We start from the raw sequence: 19,004 nt of genomic DNA, 5'->3' as shown, positions 1-19,004 counted from the left end.
TCAAAACTACCAGTCATAATTGAAGAGGAAAGAAAAACTTTTCATCATAAAAACACATATGTGGAATTTCTGGAAACTAAGTCAGCTCTTCAGAGGATACTAGAAGAAATACTTCGTCTTAAAGAGAAGATTGAATGTACCCAAGAGAGGACAAGGAATACGTAAACAATTCCAGAACCGTGTAGTAAAGGAGGTCTAAGAAAACAGCTGCACAACAACAAAATAATACAAATTAATAAATATAGTTCAATAGTAACTCTTAACGGTCCCAGTTTCTCATTAAAAGACACAAACTAAGACTGGACTAGAAAACAGGACTCATCCTTTGAATATCACCCCCCAAACCCACTTCACCGTCAACAACTGTAACCTTAGGATAAAGGGATGGAAAATGTATTCCAGGCAAATAGAACTAAGAAACAAGCAGCTGTAACTACTCTGCCATCTGGCAAAATAGACTTAAACCCAGAACCAGTCAAAAGAGATAGAAAAGAACATTTCATACTCACTAAAGGGAAAATTCCATCAGAAGAGTATTATAATTCTAAGTAAATATCTACCAAACACAGGCACGCTCCAGTTCATAAAATAAACATGAGTAGATCTAAAGCCACACAGTAAACCCAACACAGGGACAGTGAGTGACTTTAGTATCCCATCCTCACCAGCGGGAAGGTCATTTGGGGAAAAAAAATAACTGTAGAAACTCCAGAGATAACTATCATAAATCAAATGGACTGAACGGGGATCTATAGAACATTCTATCCAAACACTAGAGAATATATTCTTTTCTCAGCAGCCCATGAAACTTTCTCCAAAATCAACAGCAAGTTAGGATACAAAGCAGTCCCCAATAAAAACACAGACTGTGTTCTGTCTGACCACAAAGCTCCAGGGCAGGCTCTACACCTATAAGTATTTGGCAACACAAATTGTATTCATTGGGCTTTTGTAAAAATGAAAGAGTTGGGAGAGGTGGGAGATGGGGGGACTAAGGAAGAGCGAATATGACTAAATACTTTACATGGAATTTTCAAAGAATTAATAAAAATATTACTAAACAAAAGTCTTTACAACAAGGAGCCCACATGATGAAAGGGGATAAGATAAGGTTTTTGTTTTTGTTTAATAATAGCTCCTTTCTGTGTGTGCTCAGTATTTTTAGAGCGAATTTGAGTTAAATAAATGTGACTTGAGGCAGTCTAATGAAGCAAATCAAAGCAAGGGCCCTCGTGTGAACAATTTGAGAATTCGCACTTCTGAGCTGGAGGAACACAGGAGACTTTGCTCCCTGACATATGACCTACAACCTTTCCATGTCGATTTCCTATGGCTTCTGTGTTCACAACCCCAGAAGCCATTGTCTATCTTATCCCTGCTAAGACTCACACAATTAGGGTAACAGAATACATGCCATCTATCCAATAGTAAGAATACAAAATATTCTCGTGTCACCCACTCCAGTATACCTACGGAACCCCATGTGCTTAAAAACAATGCAAAAGAAAGTAACTGCCTATGGCCTCAAGAAACGTGTGCCTTGCCACAGCCCTGGTATAGGTACTCAATGAATCATATTGTTTCTGAGAAATACATGTTATACTTGAGAGTTTTAAGTAGGGAGAGATCCTGTGATATGCTTTCTTAGCTGTTGAGAAATGTTTTAATTCAGCCAACTAAAATGATATTCTTTTTCAAAGAGCTGTTGGTGGTTTATTCCCTGTCCCAAAATGTTCTGCTTCAGAGATTATGACCTGCTCGCTACATGACAAATCCACTATTTGGCCATTTAACTAGGAACTTTCAACTTGAAGTAGCAAAGAGCAAAGAAATAGGAAATGAATTTCAGCGGGATGCAAGGCATTGATGCTACAAGAAGTTAGCGTTGAGAAGTACATTTTGTTTCAAGAGGAAACCAGTGCTTAAGCTGATTAAATAAATTGACCAACTAGTCAGTGGCTGGGACACCATTCAAACTCACGTCTCTATGCAAATCTCATCTCGCACCACGGTCAAGACTCTAGGAGCTCGGGCTTAGACTGCCAGCAGCAGCAGCGGCCATGGTGGCAACGGTGCATCCTTTGAATTTAGTGGAAATGAGAGAAAAGTCCCACCAGGCCTTGGAAAACAGATACATGTTCTAAGAAGCTTCTGGGTGATTCTGAAGCTCGCTTGCTTTTGAGAACCACCACAGCCTGCCTGAGCAATTTGCAAACAAGAAGACTCAGTGTTTAAATAGTGTGCAAGTGATTTACAAACATCTCTTTAGAGGAGATGTGGTAGTAAACGGGCTCTTCGAGAACAATCTGAGATCAGCAAGGTCACCAGGCCATACAACATTATGTTGCTACCTAAACTTTGCTAAGAGGGCATCTTGAGTATTTTTTAATTATTATTTTGCTTTACATACGTGGGTGCTTTTGCCCGAGTATAGGTCTACCTGGAAGCAGGGGAGCCAGAGGAAGGCATTAGATCCCCTGGAACTGGAGTTGCTGTAAACATAAACCATCATCTAGGTGCTCGGAATGAGACCAGAGGCCTCTAGAAGAGCAGAACCTGCTCTTAACCACAGAGCCACCTCTCCAGCCCCACTCAGAGCTCGTAAGTATCCTCTGGTCTCACACAAAGAAGGCAACTGTGTGGGGCGATAGATATGGGCACTCCTTTGATTGCAATTGTTTCACAGTGTCCACATGCATCAAGACATCGCCCTTCAAGTGAATAGTCTACTACTCCCAGTTTTACTTCAATTAAGCAGAGAAGGGAGGGAGAAAGGGAGGGAAGAAGAGACGGGGAGAGAGGGAGGGAAGAAGAGACGGGGAGAGAGGGAGAAAGGGAGAAAGAGGCAGAGGCAGAGGCAGAGGCAGAGGCAGAGGCAGAGCCAGAGCCAGAGCCAGAGCCAGAGGCAGAGGCAGAGGCAGAGGCAGAGACAGAGGCAGAGATAGAGACAGAGACAGAGTGCTGGCTTCTAGCTTGGACACTGAGAACAGCCTGGGGAAGATTCCTAGTTACAAAAACACTCTGGGGATGAGATGTGGAAGATGGAATGATACAGCTGGCTTAATTGTGAGCATCTTAAATCTATAAAGAGGCTGGTAACTAGACATCTACCCTACCTACTCAGGAAGGTAAGTATATATGCTCCAAACCACACAAGCGAAACATCTGATTAGAGACTGTTATAAATCTATCTTGTGCTTCTACTAAAGCCTCTACGACTTCTCTCCTTGTGTCTCTTCCAGTTACACCCTTCCAAGTAACTATTAGTGACAGCCTGGCTTTCCACTCTTCTAGATAAACCTTTAGATTTTCACTTTGAAATTCTCAACAAAAAAAAATAGTTGGGATTTTTAAATTCAGTCTTCCCACCTCCGGTCTCTGGGCCAAGGGAGCTGGGCCACCTGTTCTAAATCCATTCTTATCAACTGGAGAAGAACTTAGTAAGTGATGTCAATAGTAACCGCGTCTAGAAATAGGACATGATCTTCCTGTTAAGGAAGCCACAGTAGGCAGGGAAGTGGTGGGGACAGCTGGCAGACAGGGACAGAATGGAGAATAAAGACACAGCAAGTGCCCACTTGTGTCATCGGGGGCCTTTTTCCTTCCCAGGTTTCCACCTCATTAGAGCTCTCAGCTTTGTTGGAAGAGACAAAATAGAAAAATTAAAACTAGGCAAAGGGGGTTAGGAATGATGTTCCTGTGACCGAGGCATGGAGGTCAGGGATAGAAGGAAAAGTCATCAGCTCTAGGCAGCTCATTTTCAGGCAAAGTCGCGTGGGGAGCAGGCATCGTGGGGCTACAAAGGTTTTACAGAAGCCCCTTTTCAGAAGCCAGAGGGCAGAGTTAATGGAATCCGAAAGAACTACAAGGATCCAGGGAGACGGGAGAGAGCTAATTACACATCTGCAAGCCAAAATGAAGGGAACATGTTTGCCTTCCGATTTGGAGGCTGGAGAAAGAACTGTGGGAGCCGGATAACAAGCTGAACAGCAGAGCTGCCGTCAATCCAGTCAGTCTTGGTTTCAGACACTAAGTGCGGGAATGAGCGCAATGAACAGAATTACACTGTGGGTCTGGGAGGGAGCCAAAAACGGGTACAAAAGAAGAAGGGTGCTGTTCTCCCATAAGAGATGAGTGACCTGGGGTACTTGTGGGTGGGTATGGGTTCCACCTAAACAAGGAGGGAGGCACGTTGAATCCGTATCTGTATCTGGAACCTGGAACCTGGACACAAAATCAAAAACAGAGTTGAGGATGCCCTCAAGTACGGTAAACAGGAAGGTAGGATAGACGTTATAAGCAGAGACTCCGGAGGAAAAAAAAATGAGCAGAAGAAGGCAGGCAACCAATGACCAGCAACGCCAGCTAACACTGTGGGTTGTAAATCAAGCAGAAGCAGGATCCATAAGCAAGTTTCCAGGTGCAATGGGCTAATCTCGGCATTAGGGTAAATACCCAGCAACTGGTTTTAATGCATTACTGCTCTTTCTAAAGCAGGCGCATTGAATCCTGTGCCTCCTAGTATACCCTGCCATCCCCGCTCCCACCAAGTGATTGTGGGGGGATCAGATTTCAAAACTTAGGAACTTGAGGTAAGAGTTTCACAATTTCAAGGCCACCCTGGGCTGCCTAGACCCTGTCTCAAACTATAAAACGATAATGATGTGCGCAGAAATGGCTGTGAAACTCAAGGGGCTCTTCAAAGGCAAGGCAACACCATGATGGTGTTGAGATTGTTCTAAATCTACTTTGAAGAGAGGGGTGGTATGTTTGAAAGTGGAAAAAATCAGAAATAATATACTGGGGACAGAGGCTTAAAAAATAAAAACAGGGGGTTGGGGATTTAGCTCAGTGGTAGAGCGCTTGCCTAGCAAGCGCAAGGCCCTGGGTTTGGTCCCCAGCTCCGGAAAAAAAAAATAAAAATAAAAAAATAAAAACAAAAGAAGGTCAGGCTAAAGAGCACATCAAAACAATCATCCACCATGACCAAGTAGGCTTCATCCCAGGCATGCAGGGATGGTTTAATATACGGAAAACCATCAACGTGATCCATTATATAAACAAACTGAAAGAACAAAACCACATGATCATTTCATTAGACGCTGAGAAAGCATTTGACAAAATTCAACACCCCTTCATGATAAAAGTCCTGGAAAGAATAGGAATTCAAGGCCCATACCTGAACATAGTAAAAGCCATATACAGCAAACCAGTTGCTAACATTAAACTAAATGGAGAGAAACTTGAAGCAATCCCACTAAAATCAGGGACTAGACAAGGCTGCCCACTCTCTCCCTACTTATTCAATATAGTTCTTGAAGTTCTAGCCAGAGCAATCAGACAACAAAAGGAGGTCAAGGGGATACAGATCGGAAAAGAAGAAGTCAAAATATCACTATTTGCAGATGATATGATAGTTTATTTAAGTGATCCCAAAAGTTCCACCAGAGAACTACTAAAGCTGATAAACAACTTCAGCAAAGTGGCTGGGTATAAAATTAACTCAAATAAATCAGTTGCCTTCCTCTACACAAAAGAGAAACAAGCTGAGAAAGAAATTAGGGAAACGACACCCTTCATAATAGACCCAAATAATATAAAGTACCTCGGTGTGACTTTAACAAAGCAAGTAAAAGATCTGTACAATAAGAACTTCAAGACACTGAAGAAGGAAATTGAAGAAGACCTCAGAAGATGGAAAGATCTCCCATGCTCATGGATTGGCAGGATTAATATAGTAAAAATGGCCATTTTACCAAAAGCAATCTACAGATTCAATGCAATCCCCATCAAAATACCAATCCAATTCTTCAAAGAGTTAGACAGAACAATTTGCAAATTCATCTGGAATAACAAAAAACCCAGGATAGCTAAAGCTATCCTCAACAATAAAAGGACTTCAGGGGGAATCACTATCCCTGAACTCAAGCAGTATTACAGAGCAATAGTGATAAAAACTGCATGGTATTGGTACAGAGACAGACAGATAGACCAATGGAATAGAATTGAAGACCCAGAAATGAACCCACACACCTATGGTCACTTGATTTTTGACAAAGGAGCCAAAACCATCCAATGGAAAAAAGATAGCATTTTCAGCAAATGGTGCTGGTTCAACTGGAGGTCAACATGTAGAAGAATGCAGATCGATCCATGCTTATCACCCTGTACAAAGCTTAAGTCCAAGTGGATCAAGGACCTCCACATCAAACCAGACACACTCAAACTAATAGAAGAAAAACTAGGGAAGCATCTGGAACACATGGGCACTGGAAAAATTTCCTAAACAAAACACCAATGGCTTACGCTCTAAGATCAAGAATTGACAAATGGGATCTCATAAAACTGCAAAGCTTCTGTAAGGCAAAGGACACTGTGGTTAGGACAAAACGGCAACCAACAGATTGGGAAAAGATCTTTACCAATCCTACAACAGATAGAGGCCTTATATCCAAAATATACAAAGAACTCAAGAAGTTAGACCGCAGGGAAACAAATAACCCTATTAAAAAATGGGGTTCAGAGCTAAACAAAGAATTCACAGCTGAGGAATGCAGAATGGCTGAGAAACACCTAAAGAAATGTTCAACATCTTTAGTCATAAGGGAAATGCAAATCAAAACAACCCTGAGATTTCACCTCACACCAGTGAGAATGGCTAAGATCAAAAACTCAGGTGACAGCAGATGCTGGCGAGGATGTGGAAAAAGAGGAACACTCCTCCATTGTTGGTGGGATTGCAGACTGGTACAACCATTCTGGAAATCAGTCTGGAGGATCCTCAGAAAATTGGACATTGAACTGCCTGAGGATCCAGCTATACCTCTCTTGGGCATATACCCAAAAGATGCCCCAACATATAAAAAAGACACGTGCTCCACTATGTTCATTGCAGCCTTATTTATAATAGCCAGAAGCTGGAAAGAACCCAGATGCCCTTCAACAGAGGAATGGATACAGAAAATGTGGTACATCTACACAATGGAATATTACTCAGCTATCAAAAACAACGACTTTATGAAATTCGTAGGCAAATGGTTGGAACTGGAAAACATCATCATGAGTGAGCTAACCCAATCACAGAAAGACATACATGGTATGCACTCATTGATGAGTGCCTATTAGCCCAAATGCTTGAATTACCCTAGATGCCTGGAACAAATGAAACTCAAGACGGATGATCAAAATGTGAATGCTTCACTCCTTCTTTAAAAGGGGAACAAGAATACCCTTGGCAGGGAAGAGAGAGGCAAAGATTAAAACAGACACAGAAGGAACACCCATTCAGAGCCTGCCCCACATGTGGCCCATACATATACAGCCACCCAATTAGACAAGATGGATGAAGCAAAGAAGTGCAGACCGACAGGAGCCGGATGTAGATCGCTCCTGAGAGACACAGCCAGAATACAGGAAATACAGAGGCGAATGCCAGCAGCAAACCACTGAACTGAGAATAGGACCCCCGTTGAAGGAATCAGAGAAAGAACTGGAAGAGCTTGAAGGGGCTCGAGACCCCATATGTACAACAATGCCAAGAAACCAGAGCTTCCAGGGACTAAGACACTACCTAAAGACTATACATGGACTGACCCTGGACTCTGACCTCATAGGTAGCAATGAATATCCTAGTTAGATCACCAGTGGAAGGGGAAGCCCTGGGTCCTGCTAAGACTGAACCCCCAGTGAACTAGACTGGTGGGGGGAGGGCGGCAGTGGGGGGAGGGTTGGGAGGGGAACACCCATAAGGAAGGGGAGGGGGAGGGGGATGTTTGCCCGGATACCGGGAAAGGGAATAACACTCGAAATGTATATAAGAAATACTCAAGTTAATAAAAATAAATAAATAAAATGTAAAAAAAAAAAGACTGGGGCAAGAGAAAGGCTGGAGAGTGAGTGAGAGAGCATGTATGAGCATATGTGACCATGTAAAGAGAAATGGAGAGCAAGTGGAGAGAGTGAGATGTTTGTGAGATTGTGTGTGTGTGTGAGAGAGAGAGAGAGAGAGAGAGAGAGAGAGAGAGAGAGAGAGAGAGAAGAGCAGGTGAAGATCAAGTGAAGAGTGAGTGAAGAGAGAATGTGAGGTATGTATGAAGATTGTGTGTGTGTGAGTGAAAGAGTGCATGTGGTGTGTGTGAGATATGGGTAAGGTGAAGAGTGTGTGTGAGAGTGAAAGGGTAACAAACAGAGGTGTGTATGAGTGTGAGCGTTTGAGAAAAAAAAAAAAAGAAGAAGTTCAGGCTAACGACACAGTGAAAAGTTTCCCTAACCTGGCCAGAATTTATACACAGATAATCAAAGACACAAAAGTTAGACTGGTCGTTTTCTTTATTTTTTTTCCCACTGTAATGGCAGGAAAGTTGATTTCCATTTAGAAAAGGAAGCGTCCACCACTACTGCAAAACAGGTGAGTGTCTCACGCCCACGTACTACTCTATTGGTCATTTTTTTAAACCAGTGAGAGAGAACTAAAACGCCTACTGGCTTCCATACAGCACCACTGCCTGGAACCATCCACTGGGTTACACAGCCAGGGTTGACTATGCATATCTGCACCTGCACACAGAAGGACGTGTTCTAGGACGTGTCTAAGCAGTGTGCCCCAACACTTAGCAGCAGAGGCACTGCTAGACTACAGGTCTGCACTTCTCTCTTAGAAACGTCTACTGGACTTGGCGATAACCTTGGCAATCTGAGCAAAGACACGGCAGCAATAGTGAAAGCCGAGAGACAGCGTCATAGGTTCCCAACACTGATTACCTATTATCCACAAAGTGCTATTCCTCCTCCTCCCAACCTGATTTGTTCAGGTTGGCAATAAACCCTACTAAAAACGCATGACTTCCCAGCCACCCCCCCTCCCCGTTGTAGACCAGGGCATGCCAGTGGTGTAGATATGACCAATGACATCTAGGCAAGAGACTCAACACCAGTGCCTCTGCCTGGATGAAAGGGCTGTCTTTCTGACATGCCATTCCATCACCACACACCATTCTTCCTTCCTATGATGCTCTCCCAGTGACCAGAGGTCATATAACCATGACCCAAAGGGCACTGACAGGAGCGCAAATGGAGAGATACCCATATAGGATAGAGAATGGGAAGGAAGCGCCTGGATTCTCGGGCCATCCCAGGCTGTGCCAACCTTGCACTGCCCACCAGTGTGCTTCTTAGTTTAGAGAGACAAACTTGTTACTTGAACTTCTCCCAACAGCCTTCCTTTCGTTATCAGCTGAACATAACCCTAATTGGCCAGAGCCACCACAGTTCTCGTGACTCATTTACAGGGAAGGCAGCAGCGAAGCCGGGTTGTGAGCAAAGGTAGAAAATAAGAAGGGAATTCTGGAGAGACGGTCCAGAGGGGATGCTATTGGCCTTTAGGGCAAATGGGATGGTAAAGGTATAAACCGGGGACGTGAGTCTTGCAGGGTGCCTCGACCTGCTAGCCTATGAGTATTTGCTGATCTCCTGTGTAACCAGCACTACCCCCTCCTCACTTGCTTAACACCGCTCTCCAGTGGTATAAAGGAGTCCTCCTCTAGGGATCCTAAAATGCTTTGGCAAGGTCTACAGAGAGAAATGTCCTACCCCGGTCTCCCGAGAACAGCCTTCAAGTCCGGCTCACTCAGCAGTCTAGATGGTAATAGGATACGCGTTCGTTCAACTACTTTTTTTTAACTTACATTGATTGTCATCCAATAGGGCCAAGAGGCTGAGAGTTGAGCAAGAACAAAAGAGCTGAGTCTCCAGCCCTAATAAAATGAAGCCTCCTTAGGTATCAAACAACAGTCAGAGAAGGAGCTTCTCGGTCAAAGTGAGAACAAGGAACAGCTGTGCTTGGGAGGACTGCGAAGACGGAGGGAAGGGAGCCGTGGGGGTGCTGCCCACCGGATGTGACTGTTGCAACGATGAACGCACAGCAGCTGCGAGTGCCTGCGTGGAGCCTGGAAGGAAACAGGGAAGTAGGGACCTGAGTAAAACAGACCAGTAGGGAAGAAAACGAGAATCAGAGGGAGTGGAGAGGTACGAGAGACGGTCATGGAGGGGTGTTTGCAAACAATCAGGGTGCGTTTGGTACAGATACAGTACTACCAAAAAAAGTTAAAAGATAAAAAAAAAAATACACATCTAAGCCTAGCCAGTTCCAACCATAGCCATGTTACATGTGGCAGTTTTAAACCTGTAACTAATGCTAACAAGTTTAAATGATGACAAACGTTGTAAATGATAGAACCGCGTTCTCTCTCTCTCTCCCTTCCGTTGCTGGTTTCCTAGCATCTAAAGTGAGCAGTAAGGTTTGTGGAATTGTTGTTTTAGCAACATCATTTATGCACAGGCGCTTACCCTCAGGCACCACGAAAGCAGTGAGGTACCCAAGTCTTCTCCTGGCAAAGTGCAATGGCCGTGGGTTTTGCTTTGCCCTCCCAGGGCCCGACTGTATTCACTAACCTCGTCCAGGGTTACTCTCTCTCTTCCACCCATACAACAGAATCCTATCAACTTGTCCCCTCTGTATTGTTCAAGGTGACTGAAACACCGGAGCCATCTGTCACATATGCTGCAGAGCTTTAAAAAGCGTGACTTCTGATGACTGGGCTCTAAAAATGCCACTCCGTGGTGTGCGCTGTACCCAGGGCTCTCTTGACTTCCACACACTTCACTCTCTTCGTCTTCACAGAACAGCTCTGTGAGTCAGACACCATCACACTCACCCTGTAGGTGCAGAACAGAGGTACAGCATGTGTGAGCCGTTACCTAGCAATAACAACGGTTAAATGCCACAGGCAGGATACTGACCCCGGGGGGGTCTGCCTTCAGAACTGGGACAATTCGAGGCTACACTCCCCCTCCCGTGAGCACTTTGGGCCCTTCTGAACCTCAGATACCAACCACCCTGGGTATTCTTTTTCCTATGCTGTGTTCAAACCCGGACCTGCTCTGTTCTGTGTCCCAAAAGAGGGCTAACACCATAGTCTGCATTACTTAATGCCTTTTTCTTTTTGGCTTCCAGTTGGATTGGGCCAATGGAAATGACTAGAAGGGATAAGAAAATGACAAAAGGGATTTATTTCTGGTCTGATCCTTCCCTACCATTCTGGTCACAGCCCCTTCCTCAACAGCCATGGCTCCTGTTGGGAGCCTGCTTCCATCACTTCTGCTTGCTGGGGTCTCCAGGAAGACTATCCATCTCTCCCCTTCTGTCTTTAAGCCCAGTGTTAACTCCTGCCTTCTGCTGTCAACCTCCAGGTGCTTTCCAGTCTCTTCTGGTTGGTTGCCTGAACTCCGCCCACACTTTGTTCATTACACTGTAAACTCTAAAGATGTAAAACTCTGAGGCATGTTAGCTATTTCCTTTCAGGGTCCTGACTATAGAAAGTTCATACAACAAAGTTTCCTTCCTTGGCCCAGGAGAAAGGGCCCGCTGTTGTGACAGTAAGCTCTGGATCGAAAGGACACGCCACTCTTCTTTAGTTCTTCAAAACAGAATGATGGGGACTGGAGCAATGGCTCAGTGGGTAAAGTGATTGCTGTAAAATCATGAGGACCGGAGTTCAGATCCCCAGGGCCCATGTAAAAAGCATATACACATAAGCTAGAGCTGGGCAGGGTTGGGTGGGGGAAGAGACAGGTAGATTCCTAAAACTCATTGCCCAACCAGTCTAGCCAATCAGTGAGCACCAGGTTTAAGGAGAGTCTTGGTCTAAAAAATGAAGGTGGGGGGTAACACAGGAAGATGCCCAGTATAAACCTCTAGGCTATACCCAGGCATGCAGAAGTCTGTGCACTCATATACACATGTATGCATACATGCAAACCACACACACACACACACACACACACACACACACACACACACACACACACACACTGGTGATGGATTACAGAACTTTGAAAAGAATCAAGACCAACAGAGCCAACTGACCTGAACTCTTGGGGGCTCCCAGAGACTGAAGCACCAACTGAAGAGTGAGCATGGGCTGGACCCAGGCCCCGCCCACACGTAACAGATATGCAGCTTTGTCTTCATGCAGGTCCCCCAATAACTGGAACAGGGGCTGAATCTCTTGCCTGCCTGAGGATCCCATGCTGGCCAAAGTGAGAGAGGATACTCCTAGTCCTGCAGTGACTTGGTGTGTTAGGGTAGGGTGATATCCCCAGAGAAGAGGAGGGGGAAATGGGGGTTGTCCTGGGAGGAGTAGGGGGGCTGATATTGAGATGCAAAGTGAATAAATAAATAAATTAATAAAAAAAGAAAAACACCCTAAAAGGAAAAGAAAATAGTAACAGAGCCGATGTGTCAGAGAGACATGATGATTACAAACGTGTCTGCGTTTAATAACAACAATTTTAACGACGTGGTTAAGAAACTGACAACTAAAAAGGGAGATACAAAAATTGCCTCTAAAATTATAGCTGGAGATTTTTAACATACCTCTTCCAAACATGACAAGATGAGTAGATTAAAACACTCGGTGATTCAGATGACCTGAAGAGCTCCTCCCTTCTCCCCCTCCCGCTCCCCCTCCCCCCCATCCCGTCATTATCCATAACACACCGCTGTAGAAAGTACATCTACACTGCCAAGTGGAGATTAAATGATACTTAAATGCTAGCACATCAAAGCGCCGAGCAGTAAGAAAGCCATGAAGGCCTCTGTGAGCACAGAAGACGCTGTATATGTAACAGGGGAGCTTCTGACGAGGGAGAAGTCTCAGAAAAGACAAGGTGTGCTCCACAGAGTCCTAAGCATCACCCACAGTGCTAGAAGCTAGCACAGTGCCTCCCCTCGGGGGATAATGGCCAGACAGTGATAGGAGGTGGGTTTTTCAGACACTGGCTCTGGCGACTCACTTAGATCCAAGTTATGCTTCATTTGCTCGGTATGTGAAAGTTCTGTAAGCTGTACCCTAAAGACTTGAACACTTTGGAAATGCATATAGTTCTTCAAGAATAAGCATTTTAAAAGCACAAATTCCACACTTGCTAGCTTTTCTTTTCAGTGTTTCCTGCCCACTGTGCTTGGCCAGGCAGGAATTTGAGGGAAATGTTAGCCCAGCAGAGCAAATCATAAAGTCACCTGGATGGCACGAAGCAGGAAAGAGATTTAATAAAATAGAGCTTTGATGCTTTAGGCTGTTCTTGCTAATTCCTGGCTAGGGTCTTTGCCCTCGGTTCTTATCCACCCTCCTGGGTATTCATGCCCTAGACTGGGAAACTTTGAAAAAGCAAGTTGCTCATGCCTGCACCAGTAGAGCACAGATCTCCACCCCCTGCCTTTGAGCTTGATCATGTGACTCTCTTTGGTCAATTATACATACAAAAGAACCTATACACTGATTCAAAGCCTAGATCTTCAGAGGCCTCAAGTAATTTTTCTTCCCCATTAGTATTTGAAAGGTGTTCTAGTAGCTTCTGATTACACCTTATTTTTAAGATTTACTTGTTTTTATCTTATGTGTGGAGTGTTTTGCCTGCATATATGTATGTGTGTATGTCATATTGTATAATACCAAATTAGAACAGAAAATAGAATTATATCCCTTGGAACTAGAGTTAGAGACGGTTAGCCACGATGTGGAGGTCTGAGAACACATCCCCCGTCCTCTAGAAGAGCAGCTAGTGCTCTTAGCCACTGAGCCATCTCTCCAGCACCCTGTCCCCGAATCCCGAACCTCCAAATGAAGCACATAGCATAGACTTAAGACCTGCACTTGAAGCAGAGCATTCCACAGCCCCCAGACAAATGATTATTCTCTACAGTGGAGAATTTTTTTTGTACTTGTTCGTTCTACAACAACCACTAGCAACACACTTGTCAAAAATCCAGAAACAGGCGTTATAGAATATACGCTATACAAGCAACTTGTATAATTCTGATCTCTTTAAGCTGATAGACACACTTCTAGGCTCTTTTCATAGCTTTTTCTAGATTTTAAATAATTGTAATGACAAATACTATAGCAATAATAATTGTGGTACTAGCATCACATGTTAGCTGAGCTGGGCACACCGAAATAGCTGTTAAACATTGTTTCTGAGTAGTGTATCTCTCGGAAGAGATTAACATTGGACTCATCGGGCTGCATTAAGGCCTGAATTCATCATAATTCTTCCTTTCCTCAGGCTGAGACATCCATCTTCCCCTGCCCTCAGCGTTTGAAACTCCTGCTTGTCAGGCCTTCAGACTCTGGCCAGAACCCAACACCACTGTCCAACTTGCCCTAAGGACTCAGACTTCGATTGAACACTGAAGATTCTTTTTTTTTTAATGTTGCTCTTTTTGTATTAGATTATTTTCTTTATTTACATTCCAAGTGCTATCTCCTTTCCTGGTTTCCTCTCCCATCCCATCTCCCCCCACCTGACTCCATGAGGGTCCTCCCTCACCCACCCACTCATTCCCTCCCACCTCCTCACCATGGCATTCCCCTACACTGGGGCATCGAGCCTTCACAAGACCAAGGGCTACTCCTCCCACTGATGCCCGACAAGGCCTATCCTCTGCTACATGTGCAGCTGGAACCATGGGTCTTTCAATATGGGAGAACCTTTCAATATGGGAGAACAGAATGCTCTTTCCCGTCACACCTAAAAGGAGAATGAACACTTACCTCTCCCGGGTTTGACATTTACTCTTCTCCTGCAATGCTACTGTTGTCTTGAGGTGTAAGAAACCCAGCCCATCCGATCTCAAGTTGTGAATAAGGAAGCCGGGAGTGCGCCTACCTCTCAGGCTGCTGGGAAGATGGCGGACAGTCAGAAGGAGCGTGCTTACCAAGAGCTGTCTACGATCTTTCAAAACAAGAAGAATGTTTTGCTGGGAGAAACCGGCAAGGAAAAACTCCCTCGGTACTACAAAAACATCGGTCTAGGCTTCAAAACACCCAAGGAGGCCATCAAGGGCACCTACATAGACAAGAAATGCCCCATTCGCTGGTAATGTCTCCATCCGAGGTCGGATCCTGTCTGGTGTGGTGATGAAGATGAAGATGCAGAGGACCATTGTCATCCACTGGGACTATCTCCAGTCCATCCAAAAGTACCACCGCCTTGAGAAGCGTCACAAGAACATATCTATGCACCTGTCCCCCTGTTTCAGGGATGTCGAGATCAGCGACATTGTCACTGTTGGAGAGTTGCAGGCCCCTGAGCAAGACTGTTCGATTCAATGTGCTCGAGGTCACCAAGGCTGCTGGCACCAAGAAGCAGTTTCAGAAGTTCTAAGGGGACTCTAGCCAACGCCCTAGAACAAATAATTATTTTCCAGCTTAAAAAAAAAAAAAGAAAGAAACCCAGCCACAAGACTTTGACATGTCGGTATCCCAGCGTCCTAGAGTCAGACATTGACCCTCCTACCCACCCTCTGCTCTGGCTGCAGTGCTAAGGAGCGCCGCCTTGGCAAACCCTGGAAGCTCTTTGGCTCTAGTCTTAGGAGTTCTCAGAAGGCTTGGAGGAACAGCCTGGGACACATAGCACATCAAAAGTCTGTGGCGGAAGCCCTGTCTGCTGACATTCAGCAGCTCTTGCAAAGGCTTCATTTGCATAGCGTCCCTGTCCCAGTGCTAGGCCTCTCGCAGAGAGTGTCTAGCATCTGTCAAAATGGGGATGTGGTTGAGAGTACCTGACAGGAATCTTGAGAAGGTTGCCCAATTTGGAATCAGACACTGACTTCCCACCTCCAAAGCAACCTGCTTCCTCTTGTGATCAGCAAGGAAAGAAAATGAACTAAGGACCTTGAATGTGATTGGCTAAGCGCTAGGGGTATACAGACATCACTTCCGGTTTTTCTTGTAACAACCTTCAAGGTCAGCGTTCACAAAAAAGGAAGGTTGGGGAGGGGGTTGCTCACTAAGATTGACTCAGTCAAAGGCTTGTGACTGGTAAGCATCCCAGTGGCAAGTTTGGACCTGGATCTGTTCCGTCCTGTTCTTAGAACCAACAGATGAATGTAACTGCACAAGAGCTATGAGAAAACGTTTGAAAGGCGCCAGTGCCAGGCGTTCTTCCAAAAGTCCGCTGTCGGTTTGTCTGAATGACAAAAACAGGAAATGAATCTGTCCCTAGAATCCAACGGCACCCTTGCATTTTCTATCAGGCCTAAGTGGCACAGGCGAGGAAGCTGACTGTGAATGAAAAGATGGACTTCAGGAAAGAAACAGAGATTTCTCTCACTGGAAGGCCTCAGCTCACTGAAATTACCCGATATCAGCATTGTGGCTACCACACAGACTGCATCTAACACATAGACAGCATCATTGGGATAGTTTGACTGGAATGGGATGGGCAGAGTCTTACCCATCTAAACACAACTAAACACTAATACGCCTGGACAGCCTACATTTCTGGATTCCAGAACATAGGCTACACTGCGATGCTCCCCATGATTCTGAACTGGATTTAGGTCCCAGTGCAGTTAATTGTTCAATTACTAATTATTTGCCTGCTTTGTAAATTTTTTTAAAGGGAGAAACCCTGAAAAAATTTTCCTTTCACATCAGAAAAGGTACCAATGACCAAACTGTGGGATGGTTCTGTTTCTACCTTCATGGTATTAGGGCATCAACCATGGCCCACCTGCCTGAAATGAAAGGAACAAAGGTTGTCCAGGCAGGGTAGGTTCACAGGAACTCATGTGGCCAGGGAGAAGTAAGCTGTCTCCAAGATGATTCCCAAGTGTTACAGCTCTCTCTATTCAGGGGTAATACAAGCTATATAAACCTTGGGGAGTGGGTAGGGAGGGTTTTTTCATGGTGAGTGATACTGAGGTGCTAGGAACACTTCATTTGCATGAAAAGGAATTCTAGGTGCTTGCTGGACATGTCCTTACAGGAAGAGCCTAAGTTAAACCTGTAATTTGGCCACCAGGCTAATGTGACTACCTCAATGGTGGTGGAGGTTGGGGTCACAAAGATTTGCTCTCTGAGGCATGTAGGCCCAGAACAAGGAAGAAGCAGTTCTTACTCCTGCCTGTCTCAAGATGAAATTTTCCAGGTTTGTACACATCTTGACCTCATCTTGGTCCAGACCCATTCCACCACTACCACAACCACATGCCAGCCCTCAACTCTCGATACACTTACCCTACACCAAAGTCCAATTTACTTAACCAGTAAGTTTATTGGGGTTACTTACAAGAGTGTAGGTTAAGGGTTACTAACAGGAGTAGGCATGAGTTCAAGGCAGGTGCATCGTTAAAAAGACACCCAAGCATTGAAGTATAGATGATCACTTACAAAAGCTATAATCTTGCCATTTCCACAGAATTCTCAGACAGCCTGACAAGTCGGAGAGTCCCATTTAGGTCTGTCAGTAATCTTTATGGTTTATACAGGCTCAAGGAGCAAGGGGCTTTGTGAATCTTATTAAGTTTCAGTGACTTCCTAGTATTTGGGGGTTGTTTACTTCTTTTTTTTTTCTTTTTTCCGGAGCTGGGGACCGAACCCAGGGCCTTGCGCTTCCTAGGTAAGCGCTCTACCACTGAGCTAAATCCCCAGCCCCGGTTGTTTACTTCTTAAGACACAGAGTCTCCTTCCAGGAAGAAACTGTTTCAACTGTAAGGATACTGTCACTCAACAGTGCCTGTAAATGGGTGAAGGTTGTCACTTCTGCTTTCTAATTGATCATATTTGCCAATCTGGTGAAAACAACAGAAATAGGATTCATGGTGTATTTCTTTTCAGTCTCTTCCTCAGTTCCCTGCAAACAAAAATGCCAAGATCAACTTCAACTGCTCCTGAAGAGCACCTTAGAGTGTAGTTGTAAAATAGTGTCCTTGGATACGATCGCTTGGATTGTGTTTATAATCATCAAACATTGAGAGTACTATAATATTTCCAACAAGCACATGATTGCTGGGATAAAGACGTCACACTAAAAGGTAAGATGACAGTCTGTACTGCAAACTGCAGCTGAGTCTCCTTCATAAACATTCCCAAATACATAAACACTTCTCGAGAGCCACACAAATCAGCATTTGCACATCTAACTTTCACAGCAATAGGGAGGTGAGTACATAGATATAGATATAGATGAGATGGTAGATGGATAGACGGACGGACAGACAGATTCAGCACTGGTTTAGAAAGCCTGTCCTGTATGGAACGATATCACTTTATTACTTAGCCACATAGCCAGATGTAGGGATCCTTAAATAAAGAAAAATTGCTGTAAATTTTATAAAGGGTTTTGTTTTAATTCGTTTTACAGAATTAGATCAATAACTATCAGGAAGATTCCCAAGAGTTCTCAGAGCTCTGTCATAAATGATCTATCTCTTAAGTGATTTTAATGATTGAGGAAAAGCATCTCTACCAGAACATGGCTGTACAAACCAACCAATACACTAGGATCGTTTAGGCCGAAATGGTACTAACTTAGTGAGTTTGATAGCTGGTAGAAAGCCAAGGTCAGCAGGTAGAAACATAAGTAGACGTAAGTGCTCACTAAAACGTAAGAACCAGGCAAGTGTGATGTGTCTATGTAGATTTTGTAACAAGATGCAGTCTGGTGGAAAATGCAAGGAACTGTTTTATTAAAGACAAAAATTGAGCCAAAAACAGGAATAGGCAATTCTCTCTCTCTCTCTCTCTCTCTCTCTCTCTCTCTCTCTCTCTCTCTCTCTCACACACACACACACACACACACACACACACACACACACACAGGAAACCTCAAAGCTAATTCAGATAAGATATGCTAATCAGCCATTTGATACATATCCCATGGGTGAGCATCAGAGTCTTGTGACGCAGGGGACTGGCCAGGCTGTACAGGCATGAAAACCGTGTGCAGTGGATCGGGAACCATGAGCCTGCGTGGGTGCTTTGTGTAGACTGTGAAAATAAGAGTGTATGTCGTTCCGTTTCATTCCTTAAAGAAGTCCTTGTCTGGGGACAAAAGAACTATTTATCAGAATTCTGCTTTTGGAAACAAGGAATGAATCAGATGCGCTTAATTTATTCATCATTAGGAAAAGTGGAAAGATAAATCTCAGGCTCAGACTG

The 19,004-nt window shown here is 44.4% G+C and overlaps 1 pseudogene; it reads left to right on the top strand.

Annotated features, from left to right (window-relative positions):
* The first annotated feature begins 14,746 nt into the window (after positions 1-14,746).
* On the top strand, positions 14,747-15,225 carry Rps11-ps16 (ribosomal protein S11, pseudogene 16; annotated as a pseudogene).
* The last annotated feature ends 3,779 nt before the right edge of the window (positions 15,226-19,004 follow it).

This window comes from Rattus norvegicus, chromosome 8 (assembly GCF_036323735.1).
Source record: "Rattus norvegicus strain BN/NHsdMcwi chromosome 8, GRCr8, whole genome shotgun sequence".
In the NCBI taxonomy this organism is placed as follows: domain Eukaryota; kingdom Metazoa; phylum Chordata; class Mammalia; order Rodentia; family Muridae; genus Rattus; species Rattus norvegicus.
This window is presented reverse-complemented; position numbering and strand designations above follow the sequence as displayed.